The sequence below is a fragment of the Myotis myotis genome, unplaced genomic scaffold, assembly GCF_014108235.1.
Source record: "Myotis myotis isolate mMyoMyo1 unplaced genomic scaffold, mMyoMyo1.p scaffold_m19_p_1, whole genome shotgun sequence".
Lineage (NCBI taxonomy): Eukaryota > Metazoa > Chordata > Mammalia > Chiroptera > Vespertilionidae > Myotis > Myotis myotis.
This window is the reverse complement of record NW_023416313.1, coordinates 217234584-217254808: the sequence shown is the minus strand read 5'-3', so window position 1 is coordinate 217254808 and position 20225 is coordinate 217234584. Positions and strand designations below refer to the sequence as shown.

Here is a 20225-nt window from a genome sequence, read left to right as displayed (position 1 = left end):
TCCAATACCGTAGCGACATGTGGGAACTGAGCTCTGAAAAATGGGTGGTCAAGCTCGGCCGGTGTGGCTCAGTGGTTGCGCAGCATCAACCTATGAACCAGGGGGTCGTGGTTCGATTCCCGGTCAGGGGACATGCCCAGGCTGCCAGCTTAATCCCCAGTGTGGGGTGTGCAGGAGGCAGCCAATTAACGATTCTTTCTCATCATTGATGTTTCTATCTCTCTCTCCCTCTCCCTTCCTCTTTGAAATCAATACAAAAATATATTTTTTAAAAAGGGTGGTTTGGGGCCCGGGAATTTAGGGCTCTGGGTGAAAAGGTGAAGGGATTGAGGAGTACAGATTGGTAGTTTCAAAATAGTCACAGGGACATGAAGTACAGCAGAGGGAACATAGTCAATGATACTGTAATAACTAGGTATGGTGCCAGGTGGGTGCTGGAAATATTGGGGGGAACACTGTAAAGTACATGACTGTCTAACCACGATGCTGCACACCTGAAACTCATACAAACTAATATTGAGTGCACACAGTTACTGAAAAAAGAAAAGTGGGTGGTCTGAGCTGAGACCTGCACACAGGGCTCTGAACACTATTGGTATGAAAAAAAGACTGTAAATGGCTCATTAATAATAACTTACATTGATTACACTCGGAAATGATAATCGTTTAGATATACTGGGTTAAATAAAACATTAGTAAAATTAATTCCACTGATTTCTTTTTACATGTGGCTACTAGGAGATCTACAACTACCTATGAGGTTTGTGTTCTACCTGTTGGATGCGCTGATACAGACACTTACAGGAGTGTCTCCTGTGGCCCCGCCCAGTCAGCATCCCTGCCCCCACCAGGAGGATGTGACAGGCCAGGGCGGCGGGGGTGGGGGTGTGGGGGGTGCGGGGGGCGGAGGAGAGTCTCGGGCTTAAGAAACAGCAAAACCAAAGCAGAGGTCCAGTTTAAGAGATCTCGGACCCTGCCCGGAGCACTCCCCCGCGCCCACCCCCCAACCCCTGCCCACACACACACTGTGATTCTAGAAAAGGAGAGATAGCATCTGAGTGCCTCAAACCCGGAGTCAGGTGGGCTGTGTGGTCTGTTTGCATCCCACCTGAGGGAGGAACTAAGTCTGCAGGGGTGAGGCCTTAATCAGGCCAAAGGGAGTAGTTAGTTATGAAGCCAGGAGGCTGTGGCTCTTTGCCCTGTGTGTCCCTGTGACGCTGCCCAGGGTCACCCGTGATCAGGGTTGGCATTTGCTGTCAGGAGAGGCCCTGGGGGAGGGATGAGCCAGGATGGAGCCACTTCCTGGGGCGTGGGAGGGGCCAGAGGGCAGCAGGACCCAGAAGTCCTGATGAGGGAACAGCATTTCCTAAAGAGGAGGGTGGGGTCCTGGTGATGATTGGGGGGGGGGGGGGGGGGGAGGAGACCCGGGAAGTGGATTAAACCGTCCAGCAGAGCTGTGCTGTGTTAAGCAGGTGGGTTTTGCAGAGACCTGAGCAGGGAGATGTGAGGTGATGCAGGACATGTCAACGTCACTGTGCTACAGTTCCTCCTCTGACGCCCCACCCCCAAATCCTCCGAGAGGCCCTCCCTCTCCTGGATGCTGTGCGTGTGGCTATTTATGGATTTCCCTCTGGGTCCACACAGAAGACGGTGCCAGGTTGCCAGGACGGCAGGAGTGTCCCAGGCAGTGGCGGGCACCACGCGGCTGGGGGCGTGGGGGCAGCAGGGCAGCCCAGGGTGTCCACAGGCTGTGACATTGGGGCCTGGTGGGTCTCATTCCGAGCTCAAGGCCGGGCGGCCCAGCTGCTGTTGATGTAACCTCTTCCCAAGCCCTAAAGTGTGGTTGCAGCATCTCCTCTGGGAGAGAAGCTGAAACAGAGGAGCCAGAATTACCCAGAAAACAAGCACTTCTGGCCCACTAGTTTCCTCTAACCCTCCCTCCCTCGCCCCCTTGAAAACCAAAAATATCTTCTGGCACCAAAAGGCTTGATGATCATCCTCAAATCTCCTCCCTTGGCCCAGGGCCTCCCTGGGGAGCAATGAGGACTCTAACAGCAGCCGGGGCGAGAGCTATAGGCTCCTTTCTGCTCTGCCACAAACTAGGCAGGTCCGGTCCCTCTCAGGGTCTCAATCTCCTCATCTGTGCAATGGGCAGGGGGTGGCCTGGAAGACGCCTCCATTGGCTGAGTGGCCCTGGGTGACCCCTGGGAGAAATGAGGGGTTTGCCTCGCATTCATTCATACTACGAATATTTTCTGAGGGCCTGCAAGTGGCAGATGTTGGTCTAGGTGCTGGGTTAGAGCAGAGAACAAAATGATTAAAAAAACACACACATACCAAAACCTAGTTATAGAGCCAGGAAGACGTGGCTCTTTGCCCTGTGAGTTCCTGTGCTGTTGCCCAGGGGCACCAGTGATCAGGGCTGGCATTTGCTGTGGGGAGAGGCCGGGGGAGGGATGAGCCAGGATGGAGCCACTTCCTGGGGCAGGGGAGGGGTGGCGATAGACAAGGACAATATGGGACCTAGCCTATGTCAGATGATGACCAGTGCTGGCGAGGGGAAGAGACTCCAGACACAGGGCTTATGTTATCTGGTCTAGAAAAACTGCAAGGAAGCCAGGGAGGTGGCAGGAGCTAGGGAGGGGGCGAGGTCAGCATGGGGAAGGGCAGGGGTCCTTGTAAGGATTCTGGGAGAGTTGGCTCTAAACCCATGGACATGGAGCCCTAACTGGTTTGGCTCAGTGGATAGAGCGTTGGCCCTCGGACTGAAGGAACCCGGGTTTGATTCCAGCCAAGGGCAGGCTTGAACCCCGGCCCTGGTCAGGTGTGTGCAGGAGGCAACCAATTGATGTGTCTCTCTCACACTGATGTTTCTCTCTCTGTGCCTCTCCTGCTTCCTTCCACTCTCTCTAAAAAACAATGGAAACATACCCTCAGGTGAGGATTAACAAAATAAATAAACCCATGTACGTGGACACCTTCCCTGAGCTGCCTTCTAGCAACTGGCCCACACCAACCCCCAGGCTTCTTTGGTAAGAAATGGGTCCATTAAGTCCTAGTGGGGACTGGGTGGCTTCAGGGTCCCCGGAGAGTCTTCGGGGAGCCACAGAGATGAACTTGCACCCCTGCCTCCAGCTCCCTGGCAGGGGGACACGCCCTGCTTTCAAGGTGACCAAGAAGAAACTCTATCCCAGGCTCTAGCATCCCCGGGACTGTGCCATCCCTCTCTTGCGATCACGTCCTCCCCTGCTCTGAAGCCGTCAATGGCGCCCACTGCCTAAGGAATCAGTCTGGTCTCCTAATACTGCAGGTATCCCTTTCTGAACAGCACCTCCCTGTAGACTCCCCTACAAAGGGCTGTTCTTCATCACCCAGCAAAAGCGGCATGTCCCCACCTGGGGCTCCTACAGGTTCTCTATGACCCCCTCCAACATTCTCTCCAATGGGCGGGCAAAGGTTTATTGCATTGGACCCAGAAAGCAAGAACCATACAAGAAAAGACAGGTAAATCAGATGCATCACAATTTAAACTTGTGCCCATCAAAACACCTCATTCAGAAAATGAATACTCAAACCACAGGCGGGGAGAAAATATTTGCAAAGCATGCATGCAACAGAGAACAAGCAAATCCTATATAATAAAAGGCTAATATGCAAATTGTCCCCTCGACTGGGAGTTCGACCAGGAGTTTGACCAGGGGGTGGGGCCGGCCGGCCAATCTCCACATCCCTTCCCTGCAGCTGGCCCAGCCTGATCGGCCAAATTGGGGCGGGCAGGCTGGACGCCATCCATGCACAAATTCATGCACCGGGCCTCTAGTTAATTTATAAAATGAGCAAAAGATTGGAAGAGCCCTCAAAGAAGAAGACATACAAATGGCCAAAAAGCAGGTGAAAGAGGGCTCACCTCATTAGTCATAAGGGAAATGCAAATTGAAACCACAATGAAATACCACGTCCCAACCACCAGCATGGCTATCATTACAAAGCCTGCCACCATCACTTGGTGGAGGGTGGATGTAATGAGGACTCTTGTACATTGCTGGGGAGAATGCACACTGGCACAACCACTTTGGGAAAAGGTGGGTTTTTATAAACCTTAACATACGCTTGCCCTCTGCCCCAGCCAATTCCATGCCTATGTGTATACCCAAGAAAAAAGGAAAGCGGATGTCCGCTAAAAGACCCGAAGATGCCCTAGCTGGTTTGGCTCAGTGGATAGAGCATTGGCCTGCAGACCAAAGGGCCCTGGTTCAATTCTGGTCAAGGGCACGTACCTTGGTTGCAGGCTCCTCCCCGGCCCTGGCCTTGGTCGGGGCTTGTGCAGGAGGCAACCAATCGATGTATTTCTCTCACACATCGATGTTTCTTACTGTCTTTCCCTCTCTCTCCCACTCCCCATAAAAACCAATGGGGAAAATATCCTTGGGTGAGGATTAACAAAAAACAAACAGACAAAAGACCTGAAGCCAAGCGCTCTCAGCAGCTTTACTCATAATAGCCCCAAGCTGGTCCAGGGGCCCATCGATGGGAGAATGGACAAACAGATGCTGGGGCATGGCGGAGTGGAACAGCAATAAATATGGAACTACAGATACTAGTACACACACCACATGGATGACCCTCAAAAGCTTTATGCCAGAGGTCCTCACACTTTTTAAACAGGGGGCCAGTTCACTGTCCCTCAGACATTCCACACATGCGCACTGCGGGCCCAGGACGCGTCGGCTGCTGAGCAGGACCGGCAGCGGCAGCAAAAACACCCGGCGGGCCGGAGAAATGTCTTCGGCGGGCCGCATGTGGCCCGCAGGCTGTAGTTTGAGGACCCCTGCTTTATGCTGAGTGAAAGGAACCAGAGGCAAAAAAATTCACCCTGTATAGGAAGTTCAGGTGGTACACTCAGTATGTGTATTTACACTTTATCACGTGTAAATTTTACACCAAAACAATAAAAGAGAACCCTAGATAAATACTGGACTCTAGCTAATGATATGCATTGTAAAATATTCAGGGAGTGCCCAAAACTTTCTTTGAAATGCAAAAAAAAAAAAAAAAAAAAAAAAGAATAAGAAAAAGGTAGATGGATAGAGATATGTAATAAAACAAATATACAAAAACATTAAGGGTAAGAGGGTAGTATATGAGTGTTTACTGCAAAATTCTTTCAACTCTTCTTCTGTTTAAATTTTTTTTTTATAGTAAACTATTGGGGATAAAGTTTGCCCCGCCCTTGAAGGCCCGTTCAGAAGAGGCCCGCCTGCTGTTGATAGAAGCCCTAGATTTGAATCCAGGCTGTGCGATCTCTGTCCAGTTACTTTACCTCTCTGGGCTTCAGCTTTAGCTTTTAAAAAAAAGACTAATAATAATAGTCCTGCTAGTAGAGTGTTTGTGCAGATTCGCTAAGATGCCTCCTTTTCACAGCACACACAATCATAGTCAATGTCAACTATTGTTTTTCTAGTTCAAATTCTCCTTTTCCTCTTCTTGCTACAATTCTCCCACCTGGTAGCCTTGATTTTAGGACCTAGCGCATTGGATAGAGTGACTGAGGTACGCATCTGCGTGTTGCACTCAGCTCATACCCACGATAACATCTGGCCCCAGAGATAACCTACAAGTTCAAGTGCCTGGGAACCACATGGCTTGACATGAAAAAAGACGTCAGTTTGTTTTGGCACAGAAACAGCCTGGGAGGGTCCCTTTGACACAGCGAGCCCAGCTGGTGCTGGCTGTCCCAGAAACCTTTCGGTGACACGTGCCATAGAGGCCATCCGTGGGGGCTCTGACTAAATCACCGGAGAGGTCAACGGCTCTTAAGATACGGCTCTCCAGGAATTGTCCACGCCTCTCGGCATCCTCCTCTCCCGGGGCTGGTGCAGCCGTAACAAAGGCCTGTGCAGGGCCCCTAAGAGGTGACTTGGCAGCTATGGGACCTGAGGGTGGAGAGGATCTCTAAGTGTCAAAGGCTACAGCAAGTGGAGAAGTTAGAGAAGGAACAGCTGAGGTGGGGAAGGTTTGGGTCTCGCTTGGGTCACAGGAGCAGGGAAGCCCTGAGGAGACAGAGTGACAGGGGCACCTGCTCTGACCTGGCCAGAGGGGTAATGGGGCCCGGCAGCTGCACCTGATGGCTTGGGCCTTGGGTGACTTGAGCTGGCTGGGTGCGCACCTGTGACTGCACGGTGCCCATGGCCATGATGATGGCTGTCAGGCTCTGGCAGGATGGCACAGCTGGGGATCCCCGGAGCTGGCACCGGTCCGGCTCTATTTCAGTGCGGTGATTACTGTTCTACAACAGCCTGGCCACATCAGCGCTAACTGCCAGGGACCATCGCGGAGCCCACGTGGCCCTGGACATGTCATCTGCCGGCAGAACCAGTGACCCCGACACCCACGCCTCCCTTCTCAGCAGCCACACCCTGCCCAGGGCCCTGCAGAGGCAGCCCCCGGGGACCTCGGCTGATTAATGGCACCGTTGGTGCAAAAACAATGAGCCTCAGAAACTTGAGAGAGTTCCACCGGAAAGAGAAATCATTCCAGGACTAGTTTTCCTTCTGCTCCAGGGAACAGAGCACTTAGCTCGAACGTGCAGTGCTGACAGCCTCTGACACCCAGGCTGCCCCGCCCAGCTGCCGAGTGGTCAGACACTCGGGGACCCCTGGCCCGGGGCTGCAGGGACCAGGGCGGACTCAGCGTCCGGTTCATGGGGGAGATTTTCTCACCAGCTCCCGGAAGAAGGAGTAAACTGGCATGGTGTGCCCCCAGCTCCCTGTGTCCCCGTCACAGGCTTATGCAACATGAGTGAGAAGAGAAAGATCTGCTCTGGGTGGAGAGGCATCCAAGGGGGCTGCTGAGCACAGAGGTGGAGCCATGAGTGTGGCAGCCCCGGGTGGGGCCCCCTGGACGCTGCGTGTCTGAAAGGAAGGCAGGAGGTCTCCCAGCTACGAGGATGCGGCTCGGCTCGGGGCCACCTCTGCCCCAGGGAAGCCGCTCAGGAAGTTCCTACGATGCCTCCCTGGGACGAGAACTGAGGCCCCTTGTGCAGACTTGGCAGAACCCCGGGGAGTGTGGGATGGAAGGGGAGGACCGGGAAAAGGCCACCTCCGTCCCATCCACCACCCCGACCTCAGCTGGCCGGCCTCCAGCCACCATGAAACCAAGGGAGAGGCCTGGTCCCCAGGCTCCCAGGGCTCCCAGGCCAGCAGGGGCAGGCGTGGCTGCAGTGGTCCGTGCTCAGGTGTGGCCCGATCCCTCTGAGCAGGTGTGTGAGTACCAGACAAAGCCCCTCTCTCCAGTTGGAAGTGGCACCTCTTTCTCGAGCTGGGACAGGACCGGCCAGAGGCCCAAGGAGGAGTGTTTCCTGACTCTGACCCTGGAGCCTGAGGCACACCATGCCTCGGCCCTCCCTCCTGGATGAGGGGGACAGTCGCTCACTGCCACCCCCACCCCTTATCCTTTCCCTTCCCCTCCATGCTCACTGCTGCTCACCAATCCCCCTGCACAGAGGAGAAGGGACCGAGAAGATGGGGCAGGAGCGGGAGTGGGGGATGTCACAGGAAGAGGCCTTGACCTCTCAGCTGACGTCCTCTCGCTGCAAATGCAGTCAGAGACTCGGGGCTTATTTCACACAATCTGCCAGCCCGAAGATAAAGAACGAGCCTCACCCCAACCCCGGCCACATCCCAGCCATTGTGACCTTCGGCGGGGTGTTTAGCCTTCCCGGGCCTCAGTTTCTCATCTGCACAATGGAGCTGGTAATGCCTGCCACGTGGAAGGTGCATCAAGCAGCATCCAGCACACAAGAGGGGGTTATTCTAGCTGGGGTAACCATGTGTATGGTCATGCCTTTTCTCCCAGGAACACCTGTTGCTATGGCAACGGCATGAGAACTGGCCAGAGAGAGGTGAGTATCCATCAGTCAGCCCCCTAAAAGCCATCAGAGCACCACGGGGGTAAAGCACCCCCAAGAATGAAAATGGTTGCACCTACTCCTCCGAAGACAATGTCAAAGTCTACGAGATGGGGACCCCGGAGCCCAGGCCCCAGCAGCCCCCCCTCCCAGGATGCACTCGAGAGCATAAGGTAACAGTGAAGATGGTCACTGCAGCAGCGGTCACACTGAGAGGGCGGAACAACCAATGTCCATCCACAGAGAATGGGGAACAGGCTGGGACTCATCCACCCTGGGCTGGCACCCGGCTGCTAGGGGGTAGAAACCACTGCCTCACCATGAAATCCCGAAATCCTGTCTATAGCACACGCTGATTTCCTGATTTTGACCCTTGTGCCGAGGTTAGTAGGAGAATGTCCTTGAGTTTGGGAAATCCCCACGGAAACAAATAGGAGTCAAGGGACACAAAGCCTGCTTCTTCCCCCCACAAGGTTCAGGAAAACATGAACGAGAGAGAGAAAAAGAACTAGCAGGTGTGAGAAAATGTTAATATAATTGGTGGATCTGGGTAAGAGTGTCCACACGGGGATTCATGGGTCTATTCCTGAAACTCTTCTTGGAGTCCGGAGTCACGCCAAATGAAAAAACTTTTAAATCAAGCAAACCCCAACACCTAATGTTAAGTGCCAGGAGCAAATCACAGAAGGAACAAAACCATGTAGATGAGGTATGAAAACACACACACCAGTTCTGTGTCTTGATTGTGGGTGCGTGCGCACACCAAAGTCAGGATGGTGGCCGCTCCGGGGGGTGGGGTGGGGCGGGGGGAGAAACCGCGATGGGGAGCGGTGTGAAGGAGGCCTCAGCCAGTGCTGTAACGATTTACCGGTTTTGAAAAGATCGGAGGCAATATGGCAAAAGATAGGATTTAACAAAGCTGACGTATGGGCACTCAGGGTGTTGTTAGGCTTTTCCCTAGCTTTCGCTGTGCTGGAAATATTTAATTAAACAGCAAATGAGATGCCCACGTGCACACACCTGCCCCCAGGTCCCAGAGCCTGTCACAGCAGAGCAGATACGGCGTGGGGTTCTCAGGCACCAAGCTCATCCATTTCTTGGTGAAGACTCCGGCTATTTTGCCTTGGGGTTCTCAACTCAGTCCGGAGCCTGGGGGGCCAGTGTTGGAAGTAATCAGGATGAGGCCACCCAAAGAAACAGGCCCCAGGGACTTGTTGAGAAATCCTAGGAGAGCTGCCACAGAGGTCAGCCGAGCAGAGCCAGGGCAAGTCACGGGTCATTTTTCTGCCCCGTGGCAGCCACGGGACTTGGGCCAGGAGGAGCAGCCGGTGCCAGAGGGAACGAGGCCCTGGCGTTCCCGATCGCAGGTGAAGATGCTGGCGGGGATGTGATGACAGAGGCTGGCCGCTCCACCCCTCCGTGCCTCAGGTGTCCCCCTCTGTCAGCAGGGAGCTTGTACCCCTACCTCAAAGGCCGTGTGAGGATCCAATGGAAGTGTAAGGAAAGGATCCAGCCACAACTGACACATAGCCAGCGCTAACTACTAGATGAGATGGAGGCTCGCGGACAGTTCGTGGAGGAAGTCAAGACTCTAGGCCGCAGGGAAGGAATTCTGGTTGGTGAGGGAGGAGGGCCTGAGAACGTGTGGAGGGCAAGCACACCCAAAGGCCAGTGGGGACATTTGGTTTGGATCAGCAGGGAGCCAGTAAAGCACTTGTCTAGGACCCAACATACTAAGTCCTGATGTGTAGTGTTTGCCAATTTCCATGGTGTCAATACTCCCACCATGACCGATAGGAAGCTGTCAATGGTTTAACAAGCAGCTTACAACATTCCTGAATAGATACAGTAGGGCTCTGGGAGCCTACCAGCTACAGCACCAGTGGGATTAAGGCTGCCCTCGGCCTCGAATGTTCCCCCACCTGGAATCCTCTCTACCATCCCCACTCGCAGTTGTTGGACTCGAGGGGATCACATGGTGGAAATGAAGGGAGGTAAGAGTTTGTGAGCTGAGTAGTGACACGGCAAATGCTGCACTCACAGAACGGGTGTGACACAAAGGACGTGGCACCGAGCTCCGTCTCGGGAGACCGTGGTCTGGTCTGTCCTTCGCTAAGTGGCCTTGGGCAGCTCACTCCCCCTCTCTAGGTTCAGTGAGCGGCCTCTTCAGAAAAATGAGACGGTTGGACAGGATCTGAGGCGGCAGGTCGGTTGACTTTCCATATGAACCCAGGTGATTGGCAGCAGCTGCCTAGATGGTTATGGGAGGCGGGTCAGAGAGAGAATGTCAGGGTCTCTCAGTGGCGTCTGCCCCGGCTCTGCATCAGAGAGCGGCTGCCACCGAGTGGTGCCTTTACTGAGCGTGGCCCAGATCAGGGACGACGGCGCTTCCAGCACAATGAATTCCATGACTCTGTGACTCACCGACCCCTGGCTAGATGCCACCTAAGGGCTTCTCTGCTAAGCCAGGCTGGCTCTGCCCCAGCAACAGCCGGGAGAAGGCGGGCGGCCAGCCCAGCTCCTCTGTGGCTTCCTCTCTGCCAGATGCTTCTGCCTGGACGTGTGGAAGCTGAGCCGCAGCTGCCGCCTGCTTCACCTCTGGCCCAGCCTTGGGTGGACTCAGGACCGAAACCACAGCTCCCGGCTGATCGTGGCGGCCATGTGGGGTGGGAGAGACGCAGCTGGGCTCAGAATCAGCCTCTCTCACACACATAGTGGCAATCGCGTGGCAAACACGTGACAAACACCCCCGGCCCAGGTCCACGGGCTAAATACTAACACGGGGCCTTGGCGGATCCCAGGCCAGTGCTCGGAACATCCTGTGTGACCAAGATCCCTGGGTTTCTCTCGCCCAGAAACCAAAGGCCTTCTATGATGAGGGGGGCACAGGGGCAGCTTCAGGCCCCTGACCCTCAGCGTGTCAGCCTCGAGGAGCCTGGGGCTCAGCTACTGGGCCTCTGCCTGCAGCTTCTGGGGGAAGCCAGCCCGGCAGGTCTTCCGGACCCAGGAAGTGCTGAGAGCCGGTCAGGCTGTCTCACTTGCACGTCACAGACCACATCAAGGGGTCTAGCAGCCGAAGGTCTTCAGTTTCCGCACCTGTGTGTGCTGCAGGCCCTGCTGCTTGGCGTGTGTCAGGCCCAGCCCGGCGCCCAGCCTGCCTTCCAGGAGGACTGCTGGGTGCGTGGCTGTCCCCTGAGGGTTGTGCCTGTCCAGATGAGGCCTGGTGGAGCCTGCGGGGGCACCAGCTTCAGTGCTGCGGGCCCTCCTGGTGGCTGCTCCCACTATGCCAGGCCTGTTCCCCCGCAACCCCTTCCTCAGCCGCTCCAGTCACTGCCTCACGGCTTCCCTCGCCTGCCTTCTGGCCCTGGCTGCTCTGTGCTCTCGGGAGTCCTAGACACCCTACCTCCTGGGACCCTGGTTGCTCCACCCTCCCTCTGTGACCTCCTCTGGCCCCTTGAACCAGCCTAACCAGACTCAGCCTGCCATGCTGCTGACCCCCACCCGACACCAGCCTGGGCTAGAACCCTGTCCCCAGTGCTGTGTGCGATGAGGCACTGAGTGCGGGCCAGGGCTGTGTTGACAGTAGTTTAAACATGGGCTCGGGAACCAGGCAGCCCAGGTTAGAATCCCAGCTTGGTTGCCTTGGCAAGTGATTAAACCTCTCTTTGCCTCAATTTCCTTACATTTAATATCAGTATAAAATATAATACTTGTAAGAAGTATAAGTATTATATTTTATACTTATATTAAGTATAATGTACATATTACTACCTTATAGGACTGCTGTAAAGAGTTCAGGATAGCGCCCGGCATAGAGCAAACACCCCATCATGTTATCATCCATCCATTCATCCACTAAGTATTTATTGAGCATATACTATGGACCAAACACCACCTTAGACTCATAATAATAATAATAATGACAATAATAGTTACACATAGTGAAAGAGCAGCGGACATTTCTCTCTTTCTCTGCCCCCCGCCAAAAAAAAAAAAATCCTTAGAAAGTTCACTACACATAGACATGGTTACTGGAGGAGACAGGATTTGGGGGGCTAGTTTCCTGACTGGGACTGAAGCTGGAGGCAGCAGGGAGACAAGAACCCAGGTCAGCAAGGGCACTGGGCAGGCCCCGTGTGTCTAGGTGACACATGGACGGTGAGATGGGCTGAGGCCACCTCTGCAAGGAGACAGGAAGGGTGACCACGTGGTGCCGCTGGGGAGTGAGGGACTGAGAGGCTGACGGGCAGAGGTGGAGGGAGGCACTTCACCCCACACCCTTTGTACCTTTTGAATTTGAGCCACAGGACTCCATCACTTACTCAAAAAGAGAATTAAGCCCAGCTGGTGTGGCTCAGTGATTGAGCATCAACCTATGAACCAGGAGGTCACTGTTTGATTCCTGGTCAGGATACATCCCCGTGTTGCAGACTCAATCCCCAGTGTGGGGTGTGCAGGAGGCAGCCGATTCTCTATCATTGATGTTTCTATCTCTCTCTCCCTGTCCCTTCTTCTCTGGGACCACTAAAAGTATGTTAAAAAACAAAGAATTAAAACAATTTGGCCTTTTGCCACCTTGCTTCAGAGAGAGCAAGAGGGTGGGTCACCAGCAGCTCTACTGCAGCCATCGGAGAAAATCCAGCCGGGTTCTCGTTCGTACGGGAAGGATACGGGCTCATTAAGCTGGCCTGAGTGGACGTCCAGGAATGGGTCATTGAGGACAGCTACCTGCCTGCAGCATGTGATCTCTTTGTATATAAAATTTTAGCCGAAACCGGTTTGGCTCAGTGGATAGAGCGTCGGCCTGCGGACTGAAGGGTCCCAGGTTCGATTCCGGTCAAGGGCATGTACCTTGGTTGTGGGCACGTCCCCAGTAGGAGATGTGCAGGAGGCAGCTGATCAATGTTTCTCTCTCATCGATGTTTCTAACTCTCTATCCCTCTCCCTTCCTCTCTGTAAAAAATCAATAAAATATATTTTAAAAAAAATTTTAAAGCTGCACATAATAATAATAGAAACAGCAACCACCAATGTGGGACTTTGAACAAGAACGGTCCTCGTTAAGGGGACAGCAGGTGTGGAACTGCGCTTTCTTGTTTGGGCTAAGACTGCATATGGGAGGTCATCTCCCTTCTGGAATCGATCTCAAAGGCATATTTAAAAATGCAGATCGCCCAGCTGGCGTGGCTCAGTGGTTGAGTGTCGACCTATGAACCAGGAGGTCACGTTTCAATTCCCGGTCAGGACACATGCCCGGGTTGCAGGCTTGATCCCCAGTGTGGGGTGTGCAAGAAGCAGCCGATCAATGCTCTCTCTTATCATTGATGTTTCTATCTCTCTCTCCCCCCTCTCCCTTCCTCTCTGAAACCAATAAAAATATATTTTAAAAAATGCAGATAACGTTTGACGGACAAGGGTGTTCACGGCAGTGGGATTTACAGTCGCCCCAAAACTGGAAACAAATGGTGAGCAACTCCGCTTGTCACACGTCCGGCTCCTCCCCTAACTCTGCCTCCCAGTGACGGTCGCTTGTACTGCTGTGCCCAGGCTCAGTACAGAACGTGTGTTCAATATAATTTTGTTAATGATCGAGTGGGTCAGGAAATATCAGTGCTATATAAAATTGGAAACATTCAACCATTTCTGGCCTACAAAGGAAGCATGTTTAGATATTTAATCTAATGCAAACCCAGGATCACAGATCTGTCCAGGTAGAGTAGCACATGTCCAAATGATGCAGAGACAAAGATACTCACTGGATTCATTAGAGCCTTGTCTGAAACGGGGAAATGACTGGAAACAATCTAAATGCACACCATAAAGGGACCAGGTAAATGAATGGAGACTATGCAAGTGTTGGTTTTTTTTAAAAAAAGAAAAGAATGAGGAAGGTTTCTGTGTACTGATATGCAAAGGTCTCTAGGGTTTGTGGTTAAATGACAAAAACATAGAACAGTAGGTAGCCTGTGCTCCCCTGTTGGGGAAAAAAAGAGAAATTACTGGTATTTGCCTAAAGAAACCCCGAAAGAAGGCGCAAGAAATTAATAACTAGCGGGCCAGGTGTGAGAAGGAGTCCACAGGGCATGAAGGTGGGAAGACCTTTTCACTGAATGCATTTTTTTAAATTATACTTTTATTGTGCGTCTGTGAATGTATCACCTACTTAAAAAAATAAATTAGTAATGTTTCCAGAGATTTCTGAGGGAGGGCCAGGCATTGCTCTAACTGCTTTTACATACATTAACTTCAAGTTAATCCTTTAAAACAACCGTATAATTCTGGTTATCATTCCCATGTTACAGAAGGGGAAGCTGAGACACAGAGAAGCTAAGCAGCTCACTAAGGCTGTGAAATTAGGAAGTGACAGAGCTGGGATTTGAACCCTGGCAGTCTGTGAGTGTACAGTCCCATGACCTTAACTCCTTTGCCAAATCCCTCCAGGTGCCTGCTTGTGATGTAAGGTTAAACTTTACAAACATACAACAGGAGAATAAAGAGATGGGAGGGTAGATCTTGCCCACAGGGTGGAAGACGTAATACTGTCGAGACGCGAACTCTACACAAACTGATCTACGGGATCAGTGCCATCCCAGCTCAGACCCAAAGGTGTTCTGTGAAAAGGCACAGAGAGATGCAAAGGACCCAGGTATCAAAGACGCGTGTGACGAAGGGGGTAGGGTTTGCTCTGCTGGATACCAAGTCCTATTCTACAGCTACCCTGATGAAGACAGAGAAGTAGGTCAGCGGACCAGACTCGTCCAGAAACATGCCCACACATACACAGTCACTTGATTTATGTGTGGCCACAGCAGAGCACTAAAGAACGGACAGCCTTTGCAACAAAATGTGCTGAGACAACGGGGTATCCACATGGGGAGAAAAGAAACTTGACTCCTCTTCACAGCGTCTGCAAAAACCAGTTCCAGGAAGACTTTCCTGAGCTCAGTGTGCAAAGCAAAACAGAAGATCTTTTGGAAGAAAATAAGGAATGTCTTCATAAGCTGGTGGACAAGAGTCTTCTTAATAGTGCGCACACACACGCACACACACCCTTAAAAGAAGACTGCAGAATTGGACTGCATTAAAATGAAGACTTTCTGTTCATTAAGACACCACGAAGGGGGATGGAAGTCCAGCCCCAAATGGGAGAAGATACCTGTAACCCTCACAACCAACCAGGGGCTCAGAACCAGCGTATACACAGAGCTTCTACACACCGAGAAGGAAAAGATGGAACGAATGAAAAAAATGGGCAAGGGGCTTGAACCGGCACTTCACACAGAGGATGTCCAAATGGCCAACAAGCGTACGTGAAGGTTCTCGAAGGCAGGAGGATGCAGGGACCCTGGAATGAGAACTATGAAGACGGGCTCCGGCGAGGACTGGGGGGCACGTCGAGGCACCAGGCGCCCTGCTCTGCTGGTGGGAGGTGCTCATCCTGAGATTAGGAGACTCTCCCTTCTCTCAGGAGTGGCCCCATGTGGCTGGTGGCAGATCAAGGCCCTTCTCGGGTCTGGTTTCTGCACAGGACCCCACCCCAGCCCTCCTTCTTCACACGTTTCTGTACATTCCAAAATTTTACACGGAGTGTGTACTATTGTGAAGACCAGAAAGCAATGGGGGAACATTTCAGGGGAAACAATAAACATGGAAGAATGGATACCTGGGGCACAGTCTTCCTGAAGATCAGCTCGATCTGGGTCTCTCCCTCACACACAACAAAGCAGAAAGTGCTGGAACTGGACAAGCTCACAGTAGGCCCCTCGGGGCTATCCCTCAGCCCCGTGGACTAGCCAAGGGGACGGGCCTCTATCCTAGGGAGCAACCTGGTCCAACACTCCCCTTGCCTGTGGCCCATCAACCTTCTCTGAACCTCAGTGTCCTCATCTGGGAAAATATGGGGAACAGCATCCCGCTACCCACAGGGCCAAGTAGCTGAGCAGATCAGATGGCATTGGGTGTGAGAAGAGGTGGGAACCTAGACCCAGCGGATTCCAACAACTAGTTTTCAGCTGGTAGGGCCTTCGCATTTCATCATCTAGCTCAGTGGTTCTCAACCTTCCTAATGCTGCGACTCTTTAATACAGTTCCTCATGTTGTGGTGACCCCCAACCATAAAATTATTTTCGTGGCTACTTCATAACTGTAATTTTGCTACTGTTATGAATCGTAGTGTAAATATCTGATATGCAGGATGTATTTTCATTGTTAGAAATTGAACATAATGAAAGCATAGTGATTAATCACAAAAACAATATGTAATTATATATGTGTTTTCCGATGGTCTTAGGCGACCCCTGTGAAAGGGCCGTTCGACCCCCAAAGGGGTCGCGACCCACAGGTTGAGAACCGCTGCTCTAGCTGCTCCGTCGAAAGTGCTGTGCACGAAGGTGGAAATGTTTCCCATCTGCACCCTCCAGTGTGGTCACCACTCGCTGCCTGTGGCTGTGAGCACCTGAAAGAAGGCTAGTGTGACTGTGACTTCATTTTAATCCATTTAATTTATAAAACAGCTGCACAGGGCTACTAGCTAAGGCACTGGAATGAGAGTGGCCGTATCTCCACTACATCTTTTCAGTGTGTGAACTCATGTGCTACGTGCGGGACTTGTTTTTAACTAGGACGAGACAACAAGACGACAAAGGAAACTGTATGCATCCTGCGTGTTATCTGCATTAGCCGTTTCCCTTTTCAGAGAGTTCTTCAGGAAAGGAGATTCGCTTGGCCATCTGTCCCGGGGCTTAAGGGCCCCTTCTCTCAGGAGTGGCCCGATGTGGCCGGCGGCAGGTCAAGGCCCTTCTCGGGTCTGGTTTCTGCACAGGACCCCACCCCAGCCCTCCCCAGGCTTGTCCCTGCAGGGCTGCGGGAGTCCTTGCCCAGGGATGGACCAGGCTCAGAACACAGGAGGCTCGGACGGCTCCGGGGAGGCACGTCCCTGGCCCCTTCTGGCCTCCCTCCCTCCAGGAGCACCCACATCCTGTGGCGACCCGCAAGACACGTCCCACTGTGACCCAGGCCTCAGGCCCTGCCTGCTGCTGACTCAGTGGTTCCCCATCCCCTGGGGAAACGGGAAGGAGATCACAGGCCTCTCCTCCCCACCTGACACTGGGATGAGAGGGGAGACGTGTCCCACGGGGGACATGACTCACCCCTCCTGCTGGATCTCCACTCGGATTTCTCTTTTCCTCACCCTGGGGGTCTGGGGCCTGACCGAATCCCACTCTGCTCCTGATTTCAGTGTCTGTGAAATGAGGCCGAGGACAGTATCAAGCCCAGAGAGTTATCGCGAAGGCAGCGTGACCCACAGAGCTCAGGACGGCTCTGTGAACGGTCACTGCAGATGGCATTCCTCCTGGATGGCTGGGAGAGGTGCAGAAAAGGCGTGGCCCTGGGAAGGGAGCCGGAGTCTGTTCTAGCCTCCGCCACAGGCTTGCTGGGTGTCCTTGGGCAAGTGTCCTTCCCTCTCTGAGCCTCGATCCCTCAGTAAGGAAATGAGCAGAAGGATACTCACACCCCCCTGCTGCAGAGCTTGCTAGAAGGGTGACACATGACCAGTGTGCAGGGGATGTGTTCTGACCAAGTGAACCCCCATTTCTAAGCTGGAGGGGGGTCTGGCACCGAGCCAGCCCAGGGGCCGAATGTAGCGATGCCTGACAGCGGCCTCCTATGGGCAGGCTGTGGACTCGGCCCCCGCCTGCGCCTTGCAGGAAACGACAGCAGCGTTACATTCCTTCCACCCCTGGTGACACTGAGTCACCCTGCAACCCACCTAGCAGTGTGGTGACCACATTTCCTCTGTGGGGGGAGGAGCTGTCATGTGCACACGCAGTCCCGATGCCGCTAAAACAAAATGGGCCCGAAATCCCACCCTCAGGGCGCATCTCTTGTAGGTTTTTGTTCCCTATTACCTTGGGCGCCCCCTGCCCTGGGGGCACTGCTTGGGCCCCAGCTCGAGGGAAGCCATTGGTAGGAGGTTCCCAAGAGCAGGAGGCTGGAGGAGGCGAGGACACCGGCTGGTGAACGTTGGGGGTCCTCAGGGTGCTGGGGGGGCAGAGAACAAGGAGCTGTGAGGAGCAGTGCCCACACCTGACAGGCACTGTACCCATACCCAGTGGCTGCAGGGGCAGCTGGGGCTCAGAAAGACTGGTGGGTGGTGCTGGACTTACTCACCTGGTCCATCCGGCCAACTCAGGGTGGGGCTGGGAGGTCACCCCCTCAGGGACACTCGGAGGCTGGGGAGGTCCCAGCAGCGCCCTCCCAGGATGCAGGCACACCAGGATAGAGGGGCGCAGCAGGGCCCTGCAACCTTGGGGTGCAACACAGAGCTGCAGGGAGTTCTGGGGCTCAGGACAGAGGTCCCAGACTCAGACAAACCTGGATTCAGGTCCTGGCTTTGTCGCTGATGGCGGGGAGCCTCGATCAAGTTGCTTATTGTGCCTCAGTTTCCTCGCCTGTACATTGGGCCCTGGAACCCCAGCCACACAGGCTGTGACTATTAACAGATAAAGCTCTTAGTCAAGGGGCCTGAAGTCAGCCCGCGAGACATACTTGCTGTCATTGTAAGTGTCCAATCTCTGAATGCCAACAATCCCCACTTTACATTGGCCTCGATCGATTCTTCTATTAGATTCTTCTATCAGAATCACCGGATATGAAATCACACCTTTTCCTGGGAACTGTCCTTTCCTTGAATTTCACTGGAGGGAAGCAGGGACCGGGCTGAGAGAGCGGAGGGACAGTGTGTATCGCAAGGACGTGTGCATTTTAAAGAAAGACCTTACATAAGACGGGCACTTCTTCACCGGAGGGATGAACTGCTAACCGGGGGGCGCGCAGACAGCGCCGGGCAGAGATCTGGGGTCGTTTACCTCCATGATGGAGAGGCAGCCACTCTCATTCTCTGGGGGCAGTTGTGTTCCATGAAGTCCCCATGAGCACTGAATTAGCAAATTCCGAACCATCGCGCCAGGGAAGGCACAGGGGTGGGTTCCTGCCAACCTCTGATCACATTTTTGTCAACGGATCAACACACCACCTCTTTTTGCGTGTGTTTCTGTTCAAAGACACCTTATTTAGCATGTGTCATCGATTCGTTAATACTGAACTCAAGACCGACAGCACAGGTAACTCGGGCCTGACCGCAGCTTATCTAACACACGCGTCCTCCGTGAGGCCCCGCGCAGCCTTCTCGCTGTTACAAACACTGGACAGCACTTCAGCACTAGACGTGGTAGACCTTTTAAACAGCAAAACCATCCGCAAAAGGCCTACAAGTGTGAAACACGTGGCACGAGCTAGACCCCGACAGGGACACTTGTTTGAAGTGTGAGCATTGGGCCAGGAAGGCTGGGCGTCCCCTCATGTGGCCTCAGGTGGGGGCGTGCCTGTCAGGAGATTCACATTTTTCCTCATTGGCCACGTCTGCAAGTGACTCCCCAGGCACTACAGTTTGGGGGTAACAAATGCATTTTGGCAAGTAGGCGAGTTGACAGATTCTGAACCTGTGTGTCATGAGGATGGACTGCAAATGTCCCTTCATGAGGCTGGCACCCCTCGTGGCCAACCCGGACACAGACCCTGGTCTCAGAGCAGGGCTCTCCTCCGACACTGGGAGCTGCTGTGCCATTTGAACTTGAACCCACCTCACACTCCCCGTGGTCCAGGCCAGGCGACTAGTTTAGCTGCTGAGGCTGCCTGGCTGCCACGCTGGCCAGTTCCTGTCGGAGGCAGAGTTTATATTTGGCGGGGAAAACAGAGGAAGATATCTGCGGCAGCTTTGGGGGAGCCTCTGCCAGCCCTGACACCTAGGGGTGTCCCGAGAGCCGCTCACCTGGGCTTCCCCTCATTGTGTCATGAGCAGGTCACACAATCTTAAGTTTTTATGAAGAGCCTACTGTGTGGGGGCTGTTGCGCCACACGCTTCCTCGCACTGAGCCCAGCGCACAGTGGGGCTCTATATGAACGGAGGAAGCAATGATCAGGTCAGGGAGCCAGCTCCAGGTCTCACAGCAAGTCAGGACAGGCCTGGCAAAGGACGGGCGTGCACATGAGGATGCCCCCCACAGCCCCACGGGGTGGCTTGTGGCCAAAGGGGTGAGTGGAGTGGACTCTGGGGTATGGAGTAAGAGCCATTCAGAAGACCAAGGACTACATTCCTTAAACACCTAGTGAGTCGAACTCTGTTCAAGCTCCTTACATGGATTAACTCATGGAGCACATCAACAGCACTATGAATTAGGCATTGTAGGCACCCCATTTTACAGATGAGAAAACTGAGGCACAGAGTGGAATGTGAACTCTGACAGTTCGATCCAGCGCC

General features: G+C 53.5%; 1 protein-coding gene across 3 annotated transcripts in view; it reads right to left on the bottom strand.

The window, feature by feature from the left end:
- The window catches only part of RIN3 (Ras and Rab interactor 3), a 111471-nt gene that overhangs the window by 78017 nt on the left and 13229 nt on the right, over window positions 1-20225 (bottom strand). The window lies entirely within an intron of this gene.